Consider the following 6000-nt stretch of genomic DNA (forward strand, 5'->3'; position numbering starts at 1 on the left):
TATAGCTGCTAAGACAATACATCATTAATACAAATTATATTTATATAGGTTTTAGAAAAGGTTTTCAATATTTATTTGTTTAAAGTGATTTGTTGCAGATTTATCATAAAATGTATGTGTATAAAACTGAAGGAACATAAAGTACTATATATTTTGAAAAGTTGACTTTTTGCTCTGCATTTGGATACTTCTTCAGATACCACTAACCAAATTTTGCACAATGGTACATAAGACTATGTTTGGATACAGCATACAAATTTAATAAATAGTAGTAGTAGTCATAGTACAGTTGTGTTGCTTTTTGAATCAAGCATGGTGGGCTGGAGCTTCAAAATAGATTTTAGTCACTTATTTCAAAAATAGAACAAAACTTTCATTTCTCAGAATGCACAATCAATGTCAGGTACAAAGATACTAAGGGGTGTGTGTGTGTGTGTGTGTGTGTGTGTGTGTGTAATAGTTTTTAATATGGTAAATATACTTACATGTTGTAGGCTTTTTCATGCATGTCTAATTATTCAAAATAAAATTTCAGGAATAATTTTAAATGAACAAGAGATATAAGCAAGAGTTTTATCGCACATGTTTGCATTGTAACGTGCAGTGATATCCTTTCCCATGCAGTGGGGTTTTTTATATAAAAAAAGATAACATGCTTTTCAGAAATCATCCTTGAACAAGTCTGTGTAGCACATACCACGGTTATGATAAAGAGGCCCCATTCTTTGGATAAACAGAGCAGGTATTTTCCTGCAAAGCTGTGCTTGAGAGTTGCTGTTAACCTTGGCAAGTAAGCTAGTAGCTTGATCCTAACACTCGGCACTGGTTCTGTTGTGCTATGCTTGTGTACACATTGTCCTCCATTCACCTAGGAGATGCTCAAATGTTGTCCATTGTTCTTTGCAGAGGAGAAGGAAGCCTGTTTACAAAAGACGTGCACAATTCAGAAGAGATTTCAAAGCAAGCCAGTGTCTACTTATTTTTTCTGAGCTTACTAATATATCCTGCTAAATGAGATAACATCCTGGATGGCATTCTGTTCCTTTTAAGGCAGGGAAACACAAGCAAATGAGAGCTGGCTTGGGGTGGAAGGAAAAGGCAACCTTAGTCCCCCCTCCTGTGTTATATTTCCAAAGCCTGGAAGGAAAGTTGGGGGGCTATGACAAGACATAACTTAGACTTTTCCCTGAGGCCAAACAGGATGAGCTCCATGGTACCAAATTGGCCTAGGAGTAAAATAGGTTGAATTGTATAACATTATGGATTGAGAACAATATGAAAGATGTTAATGGAATAAGTTAATTGTATTTGAAAGTGGATATTGGAAAACTGCTAAAATGAGTATTAGAGAAACACAGTTAGGGGGGATTTGAGGAAGTTACTTAACAATGATATTTAAACTGGGATTTTAACAGTTAGGATATATGTTTGTTTGTTTGTTTGTCTATTTAATATTGTAATGTTTTCTTTTGTGTTTATTATAAAATTGGAAAACTAATAAAAAAATTGGGGGGGGGGAGAGGATGAACTCCATGGTGGGGTCTTTTTGAAGGATAGCAAACTACAGTTGTGTAGGTAGGAATGGGTGAATACAGGCAACAACCATTTTGCACTTGTCCAATATGTGTGCGACTGTGCACACGGGCATCGCCACAATCCAGAAGTGGCCCATTAAGAGCCTGGCTTAGCCAAAGATATGTTGGCATAACTTGCTCATCCTGGGTTGTTTTCTGAGGGTATTCTGGAGGTCTTGCAGGGTTAGGACCAGAGAGGCGGGTCATGAGCTCACTCATGTAACCTGGCAATGCAGCACAGAACATCTATTTAAGGCTTGTTTTCCCCCTGCCAAGCTAAGGCAGAGCAGCAGCAGTAGCCTCACTTCTGAACAGAGTTTGGATCTGGTATAACTTGACTCTTTATTTTATTTTTTTTGCAAAAATTTTGTTAGTTTTTACAATATCAACAACAAACAAAAACATAAAACAAACAAAACATAACAAACATAAATCCTAACCTTATTGAAAATAACAGTTATTTACTTTGTAAAATGACTTCCTCGTTTCCCCTTAGTTGAATTTCACTGCATATCCTTATAACGGTTTTCCAAATCCCAATTTTAATACCCTTTAAATTAAACGTTAACATCTTTAAATCTTTTCCTTCTTGTATTAAACATATTATTTTGTCAGTTAACATAAGTACAATCCTAAGCCCATTGAGTATCTGGACGCTATTTCCAGTTATTTTAGCTTAACAAATTTAGCTAAATAATCATTAAATTTCTTCCATTTGTATGCAGTTGTATGCAGTTGTGGCATACAAAAATAGATTAACATCTTTCTTGGGCAAATCCGAACCTATTATTCCAAGAAGAAAGGCCTCTGTTTTCTTTGTAAATGTATATTTCAACATTTTTTTCAATTCGTTATAAATCTTTTCCCAGAAGTCTTTCACCTTGGGGCAGGTCCACCACATATGAAAGAATGTTCCTTCCTTTTCTTTGCATTTCCAACATGTATTATCACAGTTATGATACATCTTTGCTAATTTTACAGGAGTCAAATACCATCTATACATCATCTTGATAATATTTTCCTTTAACAAAGTACATGCGGTGAACTTCACCCCTTTCTTCCACAATCTTTCCCAGTCCTCAAACATTATATTATGTCCTAAATCTCTTGCCCAATCTATCATCACCGATTTAACTTGTTCATCTTTCGTATGCCACTCCAGCAAAAGCTTGTACATTTTAGATAAGTTTTTACCTTCAGTATCTAACAACTCCATCTCCAACTTGGATTTTTCCCAGGCAAAACCATTTTTCTTATCCAGTTTATACAGTTTGTTAATCTGGTGGTAATGTAACCAATGTAACTTATCTTTAATTTGCTCAAATGGTCTTAATTTATAACCTTCCTCTTCCTCTATTAATAAGTCATAATATATCAACCATTTGGTATCCATATTTAATTTTTTCTGGGCCTTTGCTTCCATTGGTGAAAGCCATCTGGGCGTCTTTCTTTCTAAAAGGTCTTTGTATTTTATCCAAACATTATACAACGATTTCCTAATTATATGATTTTTAAATGCTTTATGGGCTTTTACTTTATCATACCACAAATATGCATGCCAACCAAACACATTATCAAATCCTTCCAAATCTAGTAAATCTGTATCTTCTAATTTCATCCATTCTTTAATCCAACAAAGTGCAGCAGCTTCAAAATAGATTTTTAAATCTGGCAGAGAGAATCCCCCTCTTTCTTTAGAATCTGTAAGTAATTTGTATTTAATTCTGGGTTTCCTCCCCTGCCAGATAAATCTAGAAAGAGCTTTTTGCCATTCTTTAAAACATTTTACATTGTCTATAATTGGGAGGGCTTGAAACAAAAAAAGCATCTTTGGCAGCACATTCATCTTAATCACAGAAATCCGGCCCATTAATGACAATTTTAAGTTAGACCACACCTCTAAATCTCTTTTAATTTCACTCCATATTTTCTCATAGTTATCCTTAAACAAATTCAAATTTTTCCCGGACAGGTTCACCCCCAAGTATTTAACTTTTTTCACAAAATCTAGGCCAGTTTTTTCTTGTAACATTTTCCTTTCTTCATTATCCAGATTTTTCTCTATTACTTTGGTCTTGCTCTTGTTTAATTTAAATCCTGCTACCTGACCAAACTCATGTATTAGCTCCAGTGCTTTAACTGCACTGGAGTCTGGATCTTGTAATGTCAGAACTAAATCATCAGCAAAGGCTTTTAATTTGTATTGTTTCGAACCTACTGTAATACCTTTAACTTGTTCGTCTTTTCTAATCATACTTAGCAAGACCTCCAGAACCGAAATAAACAGCAGAGGGGACAGTGGACACCCTTGCCTGGTTCCCTTCTCAATTCTAATTTCCTCTGAAACCACATTATTTACAATAATTTTAGCTTTTAGTTCTTGATAGATCGCTTTAATACCATTTATAAAATCATGACCTATCCCCATACTCTCTAAGTTATGTAACATAAAACTCCAAGAAACATTGTCAAAGGCTTTCTCAGCATCAATAAACATTAACATTGCTTTACAACTCTTTCTTGCTTCTAACTTTTCCAAAATATCCACAACATTTCTAATATTGTCTTTCATATGTCTTCCAGGCAGAAATCCTACCTGGTCTTTATAAATATACTCTGATAAAACCTTTTTTAGCCTATTACCCAGTATATTTGCAAAAATTTTATAATCCACATTAAGTAGGGAGATTGGTCTGTAGTTTTTACCGTTGGATCTATCCTGACCCTGTTTAGGAATCAGAGTAATGTAAGCTTGTTTCCAGGTTTCAGGTGCTTCCCCCCGCCCCCGTAAAATTGAATTAGATATTTCTACCAGAGGTTGTATCAGCCAATCTTTCAATGTCTTGTAATATTTCGCTGATAGACCATCAGGTCCTGGTGTCTTGCCAAGTTGCATTTAATTTATTGCATGTTCCACTTCCTGACTTGTAATTACACCATTTAGTAGATTCTCTTTATCTTTCGGAATCCGTTGCAATCCGTTGTTCTTTATAAATTGCTCGATTTTCCCTAGATCTTCTTTTTCTTTTTTATACAGTTGCTTATAATATTTATAAAAACATTTTCTAATGTCTGCAGGTTTCTCTACCGATTTTCCTTCTGTAACAATGTTTGTAATAGTACTTTGTTTTTGTCTCTTTTTTAGTTGCCAGGCTAGTAATTTACCACATTTATTTGCAGATTCAAAGTTTCTTTGTCTCATCCTTCTTATCTTCCATTCAATTTCTTGATTTACTAACTGCGAATATTTAACCTGTAGGGCTTTAATTTCTTTTTGGATCTGCATGGTATAACTTGACTCTTAATTTACACTGGCTTGCTTTACACCAGTTTCTTGAGCATAGGATTGCTCCCCTAATAATTATTAAATTATCAGTGTGGTGTAGTGGTTAAGAGCGATAGACTCATAATCTGGTGAACCGGGTTCGCGTCTCCGCTCCTCCACATACAGCTGCTGGGTGAGCTTGGGCTAGTCACACTTCTTTGAAGTGTCTCAGCCCCACTCACCTCACAGAGTGTTTGTTGTGGGGGAGGAAAGGAAAGGAGATTGTTAGCTGCTTTGAGACTCCTTTGGGTAGTGATAAGGCAGGATATCAAATCCAAATCCAAACAGTCCCAAAAAGAGGTTCAGGACAACCAATTTATGCTATGTGAGCTGCACCATTGTGGTGTTACATTGGTCACAAGAAATGTTGCATGTTAGACACATTTCAGTTACGATCTTGTGATTTTTAAAAAATACTAAGAACCTCAAATAAGAGAATAGATCTAAAACATTTAAATTTTACTTTTCCTTTGCTGAGGTGGGGGAAAAAAGTGTGTTGTGACCATGGCTATTTTTTCTAGAAAAAGAGGGGCTGGAACTCACCATGAATGCCTCCCTTGTTCTCTTATAATGGGAATGGCGCCCACTTGAGAGGTGCTGGAACAGAGTTCCGGCGAGTTCCAGCTGAAAAAAAGCTTTGGTTGTGATCAATGAAAAAAAGCTCTGGTTGTGATCAATGTTTTTATTGTACTAAGCTCATCTCATTTTGTTCCTTCCAGTGAGAGAACCAGTGTAGTGAAGTGGTTAAGAGCTGTAGTCTTGTAATCTGGTGAACCGGGTTTGCGTCTCTGCTCTTCCACATGCAGCTGCTGGGTGATCTTGGGCTAGTCACACTTCTTTGAAGTCTCTCAGCCCCACTCACCTCACAGAGTGTTTGTTGTGGGGGAGGAAGGGATAGGAGAATGTTAGCTGCTTTGAGACTCCTTTGGGTAGTGATAAAGTGGGATATCAAATCCAAACTCTTCTTCTTCTTCTTCCTTCCTGATTATTATTATTATTTTTTGCCAGTTCAACAAACGGAAAAGCAAAACTATCAATGCAATAAAGGATCACTAACTTATTTTAATTTTCTTGGAAATGTCTCTAAATGGAATTCCAGAA

Source organism: Podarcis erhardii, assembly GCF_964252035.2.
Source record: "Podarcis erhardii genome assembly, chromosome: Z".
Classification (NCBI taxonomy): domain Eukaryota; kingdom Metazoa; phylum Chordata; class Lepidosauria; order Squamata; family Lacertidae; genus Podarcis; species Podarcis erhardii.